This window comes from Haliaeetus leucocephalus, unplaced genomic scaffold, assembly GCF_000737465.1.
Source record: "Haliaeetus leucocephalus isolate CR32 unplaced genomic scaffold, Haliaeetus_leucocephalus-4.0 Scaffold240, whole genome shotgun sequence".
Classification (NCBI taxonomy): Eukaryota; Metazoa; Chordata; class Aves; order Accipitriformes; family Accipitridae; genus Haliaeetus; species Haliaeetus leucocephalus.
In genome coordinates, this window is record NW_010972676.1 from 5,424,469 (window position 1) to 5,442,689 (window position 18,221).

The window sequence follows — 18,221 nt, forward strand, 5'->3', positions numbered from 1 at the left end:
GAGAACTGCATTTAACTTACTGAGCACCACTGCCGGTTAAGTGCTGTACTTTGGACTCCTCATTCTCTTCTCACTTCAAGAAATCTTCACTGTGCACTTAAGTAGTGTAGGGATCTTCAGTATGCCTCTCTGCTGTTGCCAAGCCCAATAGTGGGAAAGCATGGTGAAGTGCATTTAATAAGTGTTATTCATTTCAGCAGTGAAACACAAATCTTCAATATTTTGCTTAGCCTAAACTTTATGTGGAAGGGATGAAAGTCATGAGCAGAGATGGCCAGAATCTTCCAGGGATTTTTTGCTGTCAGAAAAATATTTATATTACTAAACCAAAACATTCTGCCCCATGCAGTACTGTTATTTAAGTTGTGCTAGAATCTGCAATGTATGAGGCTTATTTTGCTCCCTTCAAGGCAAATGGAACCTACAGAAAAACAACTTATCCCCCTAAACTCACCAACCACAAACTCTTCCTGCATTGCTGTCGGGTGGGAGTGCTCAGTGTCCATTACTACATATCCATTCCTCTCATTCTATCACATTGCCCTTGACAAACCACCTTTCAATTTGAAAGGAATAAAAAGTGGTTTTAATAATCTGATTTTTGTAAATGATGTTCCTTGTTCATCTTGTAGTAGAAGAGCAAAGCCTGAGTAGTGTTGTTGCTAGACATGCCACAAGATCCACAAACTCAGGAATTGAACAGAAAGCCGGTATCAGAGTGCTGAAGCAGTTGTCTGAGCAGCTACTTTGTCTCCTCAATCACTTGTCATTCTAGGAAAATATTTACAGTTTGTATTAGGTGATGATTTAGCAACACATGATCTTGGAGAGCAGTGATTCCCCTTACCAGACCATAAGACCTCCCACTGATGGCCCTACATAGGACTCAGGAAGTTCTCTCAGTCTTTGATGTCCAATATTGTTTTCATTATGTTGTTCTAATCAATTGCCTTTCCTTTCTTGAAGAGTGGCTGCTGGGGATGTGTGGTTTATGCTGCAGTAAAGTTGCTGAAACTGCAGTGCAGAGGAACACACTTGTGAGCAGCTCAGCTGGAGTGGGACTGTCTGTGAACAGCATGGCATAGTAACCACTAAAGGCTTGTTTGGGTCATTCATGAAGGCCAATTTAAAGGAAACTTCCTTTGCTGCAGCACTTATGGAAATCTGTAGGAAGCAAGAACTCAGAGGATTATGGGTGAAACTAGTCTTTTTGTAAATGCTGTAAACAGAGAACTGTGTATAAGGAGTATCTGGGCAGAGTTTCAGTCATGGCCAACCTGCATAGCTGGTGATGAGAAGAAATCACTAATGGTCTACGTGGGATAGATCAGCTCCCACATTACTGCAAAACATTCAGTGCCAAAGGTGGACGTGAGAGGTTCACATTAGCAGCCATATTGCAGTATGTCCCAAAAGCTTCATTGGCATTCCTGTCTTTCAGTCAAAATCCCAAAACATTATATGCAATCAGTGTTTTCTCTTTCTGCAAAGCCAGCACCCTTTCAAGCTAGCAGCTGGTGCAGTGACTTAGTGCACTGAGAAGCTGACTCACACTCATGTTTAAGAGGTAGTGAAATAATGACAGCTCTTGATTTCCTATTTTGTACATTGAACTCTGTACTTGCCATGATCTTGGATCATTCAACCCCCCCCCAGGCATCTGAAAGATTGTGAAGTACCTGATTTTAAGCATTTTGATTTCTCTCAAATGCAAAGAGAGGTATGGGAAAAAGATCTGTTGTCAATTTTTGGTAAATGTAGGAGGGCTCCTGCTGTAATCTTTGAAATATTCATGTGCCCATGTAGTCACCAGAAACTTGTTTTGGCCATGCTCTTTCCTCTGTGGTGCTTACTATTGCTTATTCTTTCTCTGTTGATGCCTTTTGCTATTTGCTTTTACTCTTGTTTAGCTGCTAATGTTGCCTTCTTACGTGACATGACTTGTGTTGCCTCCTCTCTGACATACAACAGCTTCTTAAGTCACAAATGATATATTGCTATCATTGCACCAAAGACAGTGCTGGTGATATTGCATGGTTAGTGTTAGCATATGAAGGGCTGTGTCAGAGCTTTTAAAGGATTCACCCCTGGAAAACTTCAGTCTCTAACAAATGTGGTTTGGAAAGCAATAAGATGCCTGACAGATTGATAGTGATATTATAGTCTTGCTTCTTTAGGAGTCGTGCTGAAGGATAACACTGTCTGTTAAGCTTTTGACCTCCACGGATAAAAGTTGGTTTACTTTTGGCTTATTTTCCAGACCTGTCTAAAATACCTGGTTCAGTCAGCATTGTCCTTAAGAACAACAGGGTTCCAGATCATGTATTGTGCACCTTGCGTGCACAGATTGTACAGCAGTCCCATTGTTTCTTCCCAGGGGCCCCGGTACAATCCCACCATGCAGCTATGTAACACTTGCACTCCTTTATAGTTCAATGGAAAATAGCAATTGAAGAAGGTGAGCCGATCCAATTTCAGAGACAAAAGCTGATCTACTCTGACAGTAAAGATGTGTTTTCTGCAATTACTATCTGCAAACCTCTTTTGTGGGGGAAGTAGGAATTGATATGAAAGAATCCCTGGCATTGTAATGCTATCAAAGCGAAATTGATTATTATCAATTTGCCATTCATTCTGAAAGTCTTTAAACCAGTTAGAATTATTTTAATTCAGCATGATCATTGCTTCCAAATTATGGACATGTAATCTTGTTTCAGTTACTCATTAGTGGCTCCCTGAATTTTCATATATAGTTCTATATAAATAGTCTTCTTCTCAAAGTGATTAAATATTCATGAAAAGTATCAGAAGCTACAAATATTGATTTCGCTATAGAATAAATAAATGCAAAAGTTTACTTAAAGTACCTCATCTGTGTCCTTCAAATATAATGAAAAGGGCCATCTCTGAGATGGAGAAAGCATAGTCTTTCCATCCACTCAAAGCTCCTGATGTTGCTGTTGGCAGTAGGTGTCCACCAAACAAAACAACTCTCCTCTAGGAACCGGACTGAAACCAGCAAGTCAACGCATGCAAGTCATTGAGTTGTGATGTAACATAACAGCCTTGGCATCTTCTTTTGTTCAGAGTGCAGCTCAAGCAAATGCATTTCCTTTTCTTTATTAATGCTGTATTGTTCTGACCTTAGCTTGATGAACAATTATTTTTTCCTCCTCCCCCCCGCCCCCCTTTTCTTGCCAGGCTAAAGATGGATTTACAAGGCTCATTGCATTCGCAATGAGGTATGAAAACTTCCACCTTTTGCATTCAGTCCAGACTTGACTATAAGTAAAAATATTTTCATTTTAAATGAAGAGGGTTGGTATTCTTGGCCTTGTTTTCAGCTCTTGTGGACCCCATCCAATTTGCCACACCTGAGGAAACCTGTAATGGGAGATGGAGACTAATGATGGAATTGGGTTTTGGGGATGAATTCAGAATGGTATTCTCAACTTTATGTTCCAGTGGGTGTTCATTTGGGATTTTGTAATTTGTTTTGTGATCTGATGGTGCAGAGAACTTCCCCTCTCACTTCCATGAAAGTTGTTGCTACTTATAAGCAGATTATGTGATGTGATTCCTCTTGTTGTGGTTGCTGTTGGTTTTTTGTTCATTCTCTGACTGAACAAAGCAATGTAGCCTTGATCTCAGATACATCTGATATATTTAGCACAGGCAGAGAATCCTGCCAATAATGTACATTAAAGGCTAAATAAGCCTGTGGATAATAAACCCTGTGTCTCTTTTCAAGATATGAATTAGACCTTTATAGCTCCAAATACTGTGTTTTGCTCAGTCTCAGACACCTGCCTGGGAATGCTCTCCAGAACAGTATATCTCTAGTTACAAAGCCTAGATCCCATGAAAGAGGTGTCTAATATATCAGAATCCAGCCCAATGGTTCTCTGTTTCAGAAACCTACAGATTGGCTTTAAATGAGTTACATCTTTGGACTGGAAGAACATTTTAGGACACCTGTCATCTGCTGTGTCCTCCTGCCATCAAAAATTTACAAGTTCTTAGACTTCTGTTTAATGCCTGTTTATATAAAAAACTTCTAAATCTTCTGTACTAATACAAAGCAGATTTTAAACATATGAATGTACAAGTGTAACAAAGTTGCTGCTTTTTTTCCTTTTAATTAAAAACGCCTCTGAAAAAAAACCATTAAGTTAGATAATGTTTTTGTGCCACGTCCTCCTTTTCCCTTTCTTCATAGCAATGAATATGGGCACTTATTTTAAAGAATATAAGACTGAATGGTAAATCCAGCTAATTCAAGGGCCTCCTTGTCTCTCAGTCCCTGTTTCCCTCTTTTCTTTCCCTCCTCCTCTTCCATCTTTTGCTCTTCTCAGTGTCTTTCTTTTTGAGGGTTAATTTGTACTCTCAGAACATAATGGAATAAGCTGCTGGTTCCAACAGCTTGCGTTAAGCAGCAAAGATGGTGTGGGAACAATTAATGAGGGCTAGCTTGGAAGTGGCTTTGCTTTCCTAGCTTTATGATTACTGTCATTGGGGCAGTTGCTTGGAGGCTCATTCCAGTTTTCTGCAGGCTGTTCTACAGCCACTCAGCAAGTGAAATTGAGATAGTATCACTTAAAATGCACAATAACCAAACTCTGAGAAAGTGTTGCTTTCTATTCGCAATGTTGCTAAAATTTTAGTGTGGGAGCTCCTCTCTCTCCTGCCATTTAAATTTTGTTGTTATATGCCATTCTGCACCAAAAAGTGTTAAAATCAGGCTAATCTAATCTGCTTTGCTCTAAAAAAAAGTGAAAAGGGATTAGGGATAGGCATTTATTCTCACCCTCTATTAATTTCTTAGGCTGTTTACTTGAATTTCCCTCTCTCTCTCTCTTTTTATTTGTGTTTTGTTTTTTTTTTTAACAACTTTTTCTTCCTCTTTCTCTGCTCCGGGTGAGGGCAAGGTGGAGCAGGGACTTGCTGAACACAAGCTACTGGTGGAACCCTGTGGAGCGGGTTGCTGCCAGGGGCAGGAAATGGAACACATGCCTTCCACCAAGGCAAATTTCTTTTTCTAATCAGATCAGCAGTCATGCAGGGAGCAGTGGCACTGACAAAATGTCAAGATATCAATCCTTTCATGCACATGGGTTCCAACTGTAGCTATGGATGGATTTCTGATGGAGAGGAAATGGCCATGGCCAAAATTGTGTTGTACATCATGATTACAGTTGTAAGGAACACTTCATTCAACCCAAATAGTGGCAAGCCTTTAGGTTGTAGTACCTGACCCAAGCTTCCTAATGGAAAGTTAAAGTGAACTCAATTATCATCTTTGGCTTCTTGTGTTTCTTGTCATGCTATATTACTGCTCTGAGGAATACCTGTTCTGCAAAGCTTTGGCTCAAAGGCCACTAAGTTTTACATAAATCCACTGTGGTCATTTATAAGCTTTCACATTATTACTTTATCAACTAAATATATATACATATATTATATATTTCACCAAGTTTGAAGTAATGGTTTCCCCCTTTTTTTAACTATAACTTTCATCTTGGGGCTTCGCAATAGAGTGCATTGTTCATACATTCTAGCACAAAGAGAAAAGCAGAGATGCCCTTGCAGCTGATTTTAGTATGCACTGCATGCAGCTCTGGCTGCTGCCATGCTGCAGCACTGTAGTCTTTTTCCTTCGCACAGAACATAAAACACTGTATTTCCTGGATTCCACAGTTTATATATTTTACATAGAAGATGAAAGCCACTGGAATTTGTCCTAGATTAGCTCCCTGAAATGTAAAGGAGTGGGAATATTTTTCTATCCCTTCAGGCCATTAAAATTCTGGGATAAGATTTTCATAGCAAAAGCACCACAATATCATAGTTCTCTGGACCCTTGATGTAAGACATAAGTTCAATTGCATAGCTCAGAATAACTTAATAAAGAGTACAGAAACAGTTAAAAAAACAATTAAGGAGTTACTTCACTGTAGGACTGTCATTTCATTAACTTTGATATTTCAGCATTTAACTTCTATTAGCAAAATACTGTTATTTCCATCACATAAGAACAAGTTACAAGAAAATTCTCTAAGAAAGAAAATATGTTTTAAAAATATAACTTTGAAGTTTAGGAGTAAATAATGATGAAACATGTGAAGAGTTATACATACAAAGAAGGAAGGGAATAATTAAGTCTGCTAAACAAGAGTGGTTGAAGTGATATGAACAGATTTATATATTTATTTATGAAGAAATGTGAAGTGAATATTACTGAGAATGCTTCTGGTTTTCTTTAATGTGTGCAAAATGGTGATATATGAAATGAAGTATGTCTTCTTAAATTAACTTGTGAAACTCACTGCTGCAAGATATCATTCAAGGCAGAGCATAGTAATAGTTTGCAAAAGGCCAAGTCACTTTTATCAGTGAACAGAGATATGATAGGTGAGACAAAGGGCTTGAGATCCGTCTGTGACAAAGCATATGCTGATTATGATTGAATTTGTTGTTTGGCAGACTATTTTACAATTGCCTGTTGTCTTGTTACCTGTATCGCCCTGATGTAAACCATGCTGCTGCTGTCAGAGAGAGGACACCATGCCACCTGCTTCTAAGGAAGTTTCACAAAGAGCTTCTTTTCCTGAGGTATGTAATGTGTGTGTGTGTCAGGTGAAAACAGCTACTTGCTTTGAAATTTCAGAACATCCTTGGAGGTCTCAAACAGTGGCAAATACAACTTCTAGAATTTTCTTTCAGAAACAAAACAAGGCATTTTTTTTCTATGAAAGTTTTAAGACTTAAGATATCACCATTTAGCGTTTGTTATTTGATACTCATAGTCCTAATAGGTGCTAACAAATATGGGTGTGAATAGCAAGTACAAAACTTTGCATTTCTCTTCAGACCAAGCACAATCTTAATTAAATCTACAAAAGCATGGAAATCCTGGATTAAAGCTGACGGTCCTTTCCAGTGCATTCTAATGCTTCAGGCATAAAGGAAGGCTCCTGGAATTGTTGTGTACTTGACAGAAGGCATCCTGTCCATGGGCTCTAATAGTTGGAGATCAATTTGATAGCTAATTACTTCCAGCGCTAGTGAAGGCTAACTCTGAACTGTATGTAGTTTGCTGATTATATCAGCACTATAGCCATTGAGAATACATCACACTGACAGCACATATTATTATCCTTTTTCTAAAATATATCCATGACAATTAACTGCCTACCTCTTAAAAGCTCTGTTTTGCATTACTGTGGAGAATAAACTCACTGTTGAGGAAGCAGGGACACTGAAACAGTCATATGATGGCATGTTCTGATCTATTGAAACATAACATGTACAGTATACATAATTGTATTGATATGCAGCTGATAAAAGCAATAGATTAAAGTACACTGATACAGTACTTTTCAGTCCTGATTACCTCCTCAATCCCTAGAGTGGCTCCATGGACTACTGTAGAGGTGGCCTGAAGGAGAATCCTGACTGGATGATGGAGGATTTTTTCAGATGTGTGACCTTTAACATCAACTTACCTGTTACATCTTTTCTTTTAATGCTGTGAAGATTTTGGGGTCTGACACTTGCAAATAGATGTTATATAATATGGGTTTTTAATATACAGTGAAGCCAGATACCTGATATCTGATGGCTTGGTGTATGCCTATTAGTTTTGGAATAGGTTATTTTTATTACTCGCTCTCCTTCCTCTATCTCCAGGCAGAATAAATCTAAATTCAAATTTTAAAGAGGCGTGGGGGGCAGATGAGAGAAAGAGAGGCTAGCAGTCAGCTCAGCATGCCAAGGTTCATCCCAAAGCAATTTTTACAGCTGCATTTTAAACTCATTAAAAAAAAAAATAAAAAAAAGAAAAAAAAAAAGAAGGGTCTATAATAGAGATTTGAACCATCCCTTAACAATAGAAAAGCAGCTGGGTACTGCTAGAATATCAGAGGTTGCTGAGCATCGCAGTTTGAATGAAACTGTCTGCCCAGCTTTAAAAGATGTCAAGTGTAGACCCTCTCTCACTGAAAAAAAGAAAAAAAGGCCTTATTGATCTATTTAGCAGGTAACAGATACGAATCAAACAAAAAAGTATATTCTCTAGCATTCAAGTTAGATGTCAAGAGCTGCAATTGATCTGGAGTTCACTGCAAAACTTCATGGCCATATAGTGTTATAGACTGGTGAATTTGCAAAAAGTAATGACATTCTATAGAGAGATTTTTGTCACATTTTCTGTGAGAAACCACATTGATACAGTAACCTGCTTGAAGGATGGGTCTTACAGCATATGACACTGGTAAGAGTGAGCAGAACTGGGCAGAATTCACTAGTTTTTTGAGAAGGCATGAAATAATTGTATGAGTTCTGGTATAGGTTTTGGCCTGTTGGATTTGCTCAGTTTTCCCATACTTTTCTACAAAGCACTAGTTATCCTCAGTTATATGCTGTCTTGCTTTGTGATGCTTTTGTAAGAAGAACAATTGCAATGAGCAGCTTGCTCTATGAAATCTGTTAACTGTGCTATAACAAATGGTTATTGGCTTATCCTTCATTCTGAGGAATGAAGTAGATAACCCTTACCTCATAGCTGCCCATGCTGACACCCCTAATCTGCTGAGGAACCTGTCTGCATGGCTGGGTCTATCCAGAAAACAATGATGACCAATTCTGTGTATACTAAAATGAAATATGGAGCTGCCTTTGACTTGAAGCTCAGCCTGCATGGCTAAGTCCTGTGTGACTTCTGCTGAAAGGGATTGCACAGCTAGCGTGGAACTGAGTGGTGGCAGGACCAAACCCCTTTTTTTCACAGTAGAATTATTATTAACAGTGCCCATCGAATGAGGCAGGCTGAAAACATCTCAGGAATTTCACAGACTGGATATTATTGATAGCAATGTAAGGACTGTATTGATAACTGTGGTAGCGTATTTATCAATTTATTAAGACAGGCACCTTAACATGCAGCACTGCAGAGCCAAATTTTTAAGTATGGACTTAACCAGCCAAAAAGCATCACAAATCCATCTCTGCACCGTACTTGTACCCAATATTAAGAAATCAGCAGTTTTATAAAAATATATTTTAAAAAATATTTAAAAATAAAGATACCAATAGTTAGAACTAGAATCTCATCCACAAATACAGGTCAGTTTTCACATGCTCTGAATTATTCAAAATGAATTGCTCCCCAAAGTGTATTTTGTACAATAACGTCAGCAAAAAGTTTGCTATTTTTACATTCAAAGAATCCAAAAATATAAATGTATTGTGTTTTCAATGTGAGATTGCATTTGCATAAAATTGATTTTATTTGTAATAAAAAATGGGTCAAGAATCATATGTGTCCAAGATAACCATTTGTAGAAAAGCTCTTACTGTTCTGGACTAAAAAAGAAAAAACCAAAAACATACAGTCATTCTGTATGGTACTGTGACACAAAAGTATTGAAAAAACTCCAGACAAGGTGAGGAAGTAGGAGTGAGGTATGAAAAATAGACATAGCATATGTCATGGGGAGGATGTCAGCCTCGCCTCTCTGACTGCAGAAACACGGCTGCTGCAGGTGGAGTGAAGGCATGCATGAAACTCATACTGCTTCCTGAGAGGACAAAGCAGATGGAGTCTGCTGTTTCTTCTGTGGTCCTGTGGCTTGACCAAATTGATCCAATCAATGTCACACCAGAACAGTGTGAATTTTGTGGCCAGGGCTGCAGGACGGGGGCGGGGGGAAGACAAGGGTTAGCACAAAGCTACACTATTTTTTGTTATTCAACTTGGATATCAACATGGGAAAAACTTGAGATATATATTTATGATGTGTAATGAAACGATAAACTGATAGTGTGTTATCATGTAATCTTTTGTGAAAACTGTGATTATACACCAGTATGAAATAGGTTTGTCAAAGCAGCTTTAAAGTCAGATTTTCGATTGCCCATGTTTCAAATTGGATTTTGCAAACAGTTCTGTAAACTGAGACCAGGAGTAGGAAGGGAAAAACCCTTCTGCATTGTACATATTTGTGAATTTTGCTTTTGCCTTTGATGGTTTGCTTCTGAATGATGCAGTCCTGCATTTGACAAAATGCTGATAGGCATATAAAGTGAATATAATTAACATTTTAATGAGATAAATGCCTATGTGAACACGTTCTGCTTGGTAACAGTGGAGGAAAGATGGTAGATTTGATAAACAGGTATCCACCAAAGAATTCCTCAGTGTAATTGTTCCCAATGTAAAATACTTCAAGTTTAGCTGAGTACAAGAAAACATCAGCATGAGCCTATGGGTTTTGTCCAAAGGGTCTCACCACGTTTGAATCATTGAGGCAAATGTTTCTGGCACAGAGTGCCCTTTTTGTTCCTCTGCCTGCTTAGGGAATGATAGCAACCTGGGAATGATGTGAGCTTGTGCTGGGCTCATCCCATTCCCACCCCTTTGGTATCCTATTTGAAAAGTGGTGTAAAACCATTTTTCTGCCTGTGGAAAAGGCTTATTTAGTGATACAACACATTACATTTGTTTTTTTTATGTGATGAATACACAGTAAATACCTATGAATTCTCAGGCTGAGGAAACTGCATTGTTCTAAAATAAATGGAGGAAACAATTCAAAATGTTTATTAGTATATATATATTTGTACTTGTAATGGATACATGCAAAACCAGTTAATGCTAATGTATGCAGCGAAGGGAAAATAAAATACCTCTGTGTGTGGACAGAGAGAACTAGAGGGGTTTCTTGAAAGTATTTCAAATCTTCTAAAATATCTTATCTCCACAATGACTTATTTCATCCTTTGATGTTCTTTGATTCCCTTCCTCCTCAAAAGATATTTTTTGGGGTAATGAACAAATCAGATAATTAATAAGAATTGGGAGGATTAAACACTCTAATACCCCAAAGCAAGAGGAGATTTCTCATTCTGTCTAATCTTTTGAGGGTAGAAAAGGTCTTCAAGCAAAGTCTGTAGCTCTGAGCACTTTCAAATCTTACTAGGAGCTGAACATATTCATATTGCTGACCCACATACAAGTATTTGTTCTCAACTTCAGAGTTTTCAACTTCTTACTAAGATTCCTCCTTTCAGTTAAATGAATAACAGACCTATCTGCAGATTTATTTATTTTTTAATATATGATTATTTAAGGCACAGCAACAGCTCCAGTTGAGTTATTTCTTACGAATGAATGATCCTGTCTTCAGGGGCTCTACTCCATGAAGTAGGTGTGGAAGATATCTAGAAAAATTCAGTTGGAATGTTTGCTATAATTGTATAACTATTTTGATCGTATAGTATGTGGATATATTTAAAGTAATGACTATAAAAAAAATGTGCCTGGATGGCACTGGGTTATCAAATCAGTCTCTACATTTAATAAAAAACAGTTTTTCCTAACTAAATACAACAGCGCATGTGGCAAGAGTAATGTATTTTACTTTTTTCCAAAAGGAGTAGAATGAATGTTAGATATACAGTCATTCTCACACCCTGCATTGGTGTTGCACTCCATTTCCTAATAGGCCATCGGTAAAGGAAGATAACCTTTCCTTAGCCTTAAGTAGAAACAATGACCTTTATGTTAAATCAGACTTCATGAACAGATCTCCAAAAACTTACAAGCTTTTTGTGACAATCCAAAGGAGTCTATGCAGCAAGAACAGTTTGGTGTCTGGGGCTCCAGAACTGTTGGTACAGAACTCTTGGCAACTCCTTCCCCCAAGGTATGTCCTTAGTATGTTCTACATATGTCTTCTAAAGAGTTAACTTCCACACCCAAGATGAAGACCAAGCAATGAAAGAACAACACAGTAAGAAGTGTCAGAGGTGGAAAAAACCCCCGCCCTACGTAAGTGTACAGCTTCTGCGAAGTCTAAGAAAATGAGCTTTGTTTCATGAAAATTTGAGATTATAATGAATAGCAGAGCACTTATTTGCCAGCTGAGTGGCTGCTAAATATAGCCCTTCCATCAGAATTTTCTCAGATAGTGGATCTCTAGATAAATGAACAACCTGCTTCTGCCCTGAAGATTCCTTTATCTTTAAAATTCTATTCTTTTTATTCTTTAAAATAACTGCTAACAGAGCTCACTGGCAGGCCAGGCCAGACCAGGCCAAATGAAAGTCCCCTGTGAGATGGCTCTCACAGCTTAGGCTTCTCTTTGCAGCAAATTGTTGTTCTAGCCGTGCTAGTTTCATTCTCTTTCAGACATGAATTGCTGTAGAAAGTTGGAAAGGGCTTAGGACTTGAAATTACAAATGTTTGCCCCCTTCCCCCATTCCCAAAGTCACTGAGTCTCATATTAAAGATCAGAGCAAACTTTTGTAATGATTCATGAGATACTACTACCTTCCCTCGCTCTTGAGCTCCCTGGTTGCCTGATTCCTTATACACATCAATGTGGTCTTTTATTGCTGTTTAATAATAAATGGTATTTTGTTTGCCTATCTGACACTTTTATTAACTTCACTTTTGTGTGTATGTGCACATGTTTCTCCAGGCATGATTTCTTCCCAACGCCCCCCAGATAAAAGTAGGGGGGAGAAAAAGCACAGCTTTATTTGAAGAGAATTTGTCCCTAATCTGTTGCAGCTGTAGGGGACCATTCAGCCAATTAAAGAGAACAGAATTTGGCTCTTTCCCAAATAAGGTGACCACATGTTACACTTGGATTGGTCACCTCAGGGGAATGGTGGGTCACAGGGGCATCTGGTTGTCATTTCCTCTCTGGTCAGCATGAGGCAAGCATACAGCAACAAGGAGGAAAAAAATGTACATCTTCTTTATCTCATCTCTTGTCCTGCAGCATCAAAACGTCCAGCAGCATCTAGTCAGAGTAGGAGAGTCTCCTCCAGTGTGATGCAGTCTGGTGTTTGGGAATGAAAGCTACACATTTGATTTGCTTAGTTTTGAGGTGTCATTAACTTATTTCTGTCTCTCTGCTACAATAGTGTAAATGTGAAGGTCCTATTAATGTAAAAGAATTATGGTAGGTTTATGCTGGTTTAACTGACTTCATAGTTTCTCTCACATGTAGGAAACGTGCCCCCGCTATGAGGCAACAGCCCCTTCCGCTACAGACAAGCAAAAAGGTCAAGAGCTCTTAGGTAGTAGAGGTTTGATATTGTAGGAAGACATTGCGATTTCCAGTGTCTCAAATGAGTGATGTCATCTTATGCTCAGCAAATAGTGTAGATCGTGAATTATGAACAATTTTACTAGCTGATCTGTAGCTTAATTGACTCCCAAACTGCACATACACCTAGGGCTGAAGGGAAATAAAGGCTGCCAGAGCCATCACAGTGAGGTTGTCTTCGAAAAATCAGAAACATCTGGTTTCAACTAAACTCAGGCACTAACAAACTAATAGTCATCATGAAGGGGGAAGAAATGCTTCAATGAACTAGCCAGGTCAGTGAACTCATTTTCCTCTGAATGTGGCTGGCCCCTAGTTTTCAAACTGTTATGGTTAACATAGATTGGTTATTTAGCTTTGTTAATAGAGCAGCGTCAATGGTGAAAAGGTTTTCTTGATCTGAAACTTTCATCTTCACTACAATGAATTTAGAGTTGTAACATTTCCATTCCAGGGTACCGAGCATCGCAGTAGCTAAGGATTCACAAACGAATTTCTGCATGGCAACCGAGTTGATAAACGTGTTTTCTTAGCCAGGATGAGTTCAGCTGTTGCTGTTAAAGGGGCTGTGAGGCCCACTCAAAATTGTTTGAGAGAAGGAGAGTGCACATGGAGCAGCTGATGAACCATGGCAACCTCCTTGTAAGCCTCAGCCTTGATCAGAGGCCAGAGAGGAAGCAATGGGTTGTTTCCCACATGGTGGAATGCAGCAGATCATGCCATGGCCTAGGGGCATCGACCAGTATCAGACCTGGCACAAGCTTTGTGGGGGGACAATTCAAAAGTGAGGGACAAGTTAAGTTATGGGTGTTGCTATTCAAAGCAGGGACTTTGGTCAGAAATAGTTACTCTAGTCCATATATGAATCTCTTAAATTTCTTTGTAGAGAAAGAAGAAAGACCAGGTTTTAATTTCTCTCTGGCTTTATTAACTTCTTTCTTGTCTTTCCGCCAACAGAATTTTATTTTCTTTTTCTGGAAGCTTCCCCTCATCTTAAGCCAAAAACCCAGGCCCAGCCTGCCATCTCCATACTGACACAGTGCTGCTTCAGCTCCATCCATCCATACATCCCACTCCATTATGTGTTCTAGTTTTGTCACATACTTAATTTTCCAAACTGTGCTATATATGACACATTTGTTTGAAGAATCCTATGATTTCAGTTCAGTTTGCTTTTAGAAAGATTTGCTATTTTTCTTTATAATTTGTTCTAAATGTCACAAAACACTTGTACAACAAAATTGGAAGTTGTATGCAGTTACTAGTTAATACTTAATTATCAAATGCTCTAAATCTGAAAGGAAGAAGGGGGGAATTTTTTGTCAATAACTTTTACTTTTTTCCTTTGGGCCCCAAATCCCTTATCCCAGTGGCTGTCAGTAGCATAACAGCTATTGCATAAAATTCTGTGTGGACACTTTTCAACAAGACCTAGAAAGCTGAGTTTTCAGGGGTTTTAAAATATGGTAGCTGCTTCCCCCCACCATCCCAAAGGTGAAGTTATGAAAATGTCAGAGGCTTTCCTTTAAAGGCATTCAGGTTTTGAGATTGTGTTAGGACTGAGAAGCTTGGCGTCTGAGCAGGTTTCAAACAGATTCAACACAAAACTTGATCAGACCCTCTGGAGAGCTGATCCCTTAGCAAAGTTATGACTGAATGGCAAATTTTGCTGTTTTATAAAGCTCCATCCGAGAGTTTCATCCAAACCTGCAGAAGCACTTGGCGAACTTTAGCAAACACCTTGGTCACTCACTAAAGAAATATGACATTTAGCAAACCTTCAAATGCTTTGAAATGGATGGTCACGGTCGTTACAGGAATGAGGTTCTTGGTGACACAGCTGCTGGACCAGCTCTGTGTTCATTGCCCAGCACCATAACTATTGCTGGAATATAGCTAAAGGTTCTTGTTGTTTTAATTATTTACTGCAATGTTTTCAACCACCTGTGCATCTGTAATTTTTGGTCCATGACACAGACTCCTGTATATCAAATACAAGTTTTCTGATTGTGTGGAGTTTGGGGACTGTAAATAGAAAACCATTCTGAAGGAGGACATATGATGTGTCTATGTTATTGAGTAGTGAAGTATGAGGATGGGCCAGGGTATGGTTGTCCACAAGCTGTTCTGGTTCCAGGACCATGCATACACATTGTGTCCTTACCATTGGTGGAGTTCCTGCCCAGTGTCTGGTCCTAGGCACATACCATACAAATGTGTAGAGTTGACTATAGGTAAACCTTGGGTTGATGTGGCAAGTGGAGTGCTCCAGCTGGTGCTGTTACAGATGATTTCAGCTTTGGTTCTACCAGGAAGGAAACTGATATAAGTTTACTGCTGGCATGCTTGCAAGCAGACTGCCTGACACCCGGGTATAGCCAACACGCAAATTTGCAGCTAAAGAAACAACCATATGCACCAAACCACTAACTGAGCCATACCTCACTGCTCCTGAAAAATCTCAGCAGGTCAGTCTCTAAAGCAATTTAGGAGACTTGGAAGATTAGGATGGAAATTTTGAAGCTGGCCATGAATCACTACATCAGCTGCTTATTGTATTGTAACTTTGATGGAGAATTTAGCTTCATTTACAAATAGTCAGGATAACTGCTGTATTTTGAGTCAAATGGGACACTGTTTAAAAATTCAAGAGGATACATTCAACTGTACTGTGTTGCAATCATCAGAGTGGGAGGTCAAAACCCTTGCCATGACTTTGATATCATTTTAAAATCTGAAGCTCTATCTACAGCACTGTTATTACGGTCTTACATAATGAAATAACTATCTTCTCTGATATATATTTAATTCTCCAATTACTGCCATTTGTTGGCGAAGTTAGAGGCTGTTTTATAATTGTGGTTAAATACACTTAGTATAGTTTTCTTCCAGTTTGGGAGCTGAGACAAACTAGCAGAACTCAGCATATAGGTGCCATCCTTTTTGATACCTGAAAAACGAAACCTGTCTTAATATTAATTTAGCCCTAGAAAATGTAAATGGCTTCCACAGAGATCTGATGATTTACATCCACAGTGGATTTGGCCCTAGGTACATGATCAAAGATGGTAATTGTGCCAATATACTCTCGTATAATTTCATCTTTAACCTACTTCTGACTCCAGTAAAGTTGGTAACATGGCTGAGGAGCTAGTAAATTCTACCTATTCAGTTTGGCTGTGTAATCTTGATTAAAACCAAGATGGGATTTTACATAGAGCTCTGGAACAGGAGTTCATAAATCCTAGTTAATTTCATAAAGGAAAAAGGAAAAAAAAAACCCAAACAACACAAAACCAACCTAAGTCTTCCTGGGTAACTATTAGAAGAAATGGCAAACTCAACATAAGCATATTTTTTTTTCCACCTGCACATGCTTTTGATCTAGAGAGGGGAGGAAAGTTAACCCCCAGTATTTCTAAAACATAGTAATTTATGAATGCACTATTTGTCTAGAATGGATGGTATAATAAAAGCTAGTGACAAAATGCTGATCCTTTGCAGATCAGATTCAGATTTTTCTTGCATAGTCTACAATTTTCCTACTGTATTTTGTGGTTAGCAAAGCCAGTTCCAATGAATTCTCAAATTAGAAAATGAGAGAGGACTGGAGCTAAAACTAAACTCTTTCTGCTTTAAGGTATGGACTTCTGAATCTTTAAATTTTAGGAGGATTTATAGATGCCTTTAATCCATTTGCAATTTAACAGTATTGTCAAAATAAATGGCAGATAATAAATAATTGTAGGGTATGTGTTTTAATTTTCCAAATACTGCATTTGTTATATCTCAAATACTGTCCCTGAAGTCTAGATAGCTGCTTTTCAATCTCTTCACTGGTTAATAACAGAACTGAAGATAAACAAACTATGGCCTTTTAACCTGTACAGTTTGACTGACATCATGTTAAACTAACATACTTCTACTCTAAGAAAACATAAAGGCAGCTTTTTCCAAGGTAGAAGGAAAACTGCAGGGCTTTTTGGATAAGGCCCTGTTCATCCCCCTTTCCTTCCTTTTAGAAAACCTGATCTGTAACATCTTCCAGAAGCAGGAAGAAATGGCATTTTTTGGTTTGCATTATTATAGAACTGCATAGTTTGACTCAGGTTAAATATAACACTACTAAGCATGACTGGCAGAAATAGGAGTATTTGAAGCCACTGGAGTGAAGGTAGCTTGCAGGCGGAGGATGCGTGGTTTTATCTGTGTAGATTAATCAGAGAGAACAGTTGCCTCATCTTCTGTCTCCTTTTTATTGCCTCAGATCAGGTGAGTGTTATATCATGCAACCTGAAGCATTTGTTACCTGTCATTCAAAGTTCAAGTAAAGCGCAATTCTGAAATTTATTACAAAAATGTCTATGGCTTTTATGAAAATAGACTTGAACCCTTGAAATTAACTTTTCTCTTAAATTTCTCTTGAGAGCAGCAATGTAGTACTAAAGTCCCTGCTGGAATCAGCATCTGGCAGGGTTAGGCCTTCAGGTCCTTATCCCACACTCATTTATATACATGAATTTAACTTTTTTTGCAGGGAAAGACTTTTATTGAAAATTATTATGTTTGTAAAATTGCCACAGATACATTTGTAGGATGTTACTCTTGTGTGTAAGAAAAGATTACAAGTTAGCCATATGGAAAATGTATTAGAATAAAATAAAAATATTATGACAAAGTTATAATACCTCTATGGTCATTGTGAACAATTCTGTGGCATTTATGAGAGAATTACATACCTGTTAGAAATTTCTACAACTTACATGTAAACAAAGGAAACAATATTATTGCTACAGTAGTTGCATGATTTTAGGAAAATTTCTGCATCCATCAATATGCAACAAAATACTGTTCTTAGTCCAATTGATCATGTCTCTAAACTAAAATTAAAATCCCTGTTCCAATGCCTCAGGAGGTAATTATGACCTAACTCTGAATTTCCAGCCTTGTGGACCAAACGGGGACCTGAGTAATGGCAACCACTGAGGAGGAGAGCTTGTTTCAACAGGGTCTGTTCAGGTTCATCTCCAATGGCTAAGAAGCCCTAAGACAGAAAAGAAAGTATGTGGACTGTGTTCCTTTTTTTCAGGCACTAAATACATG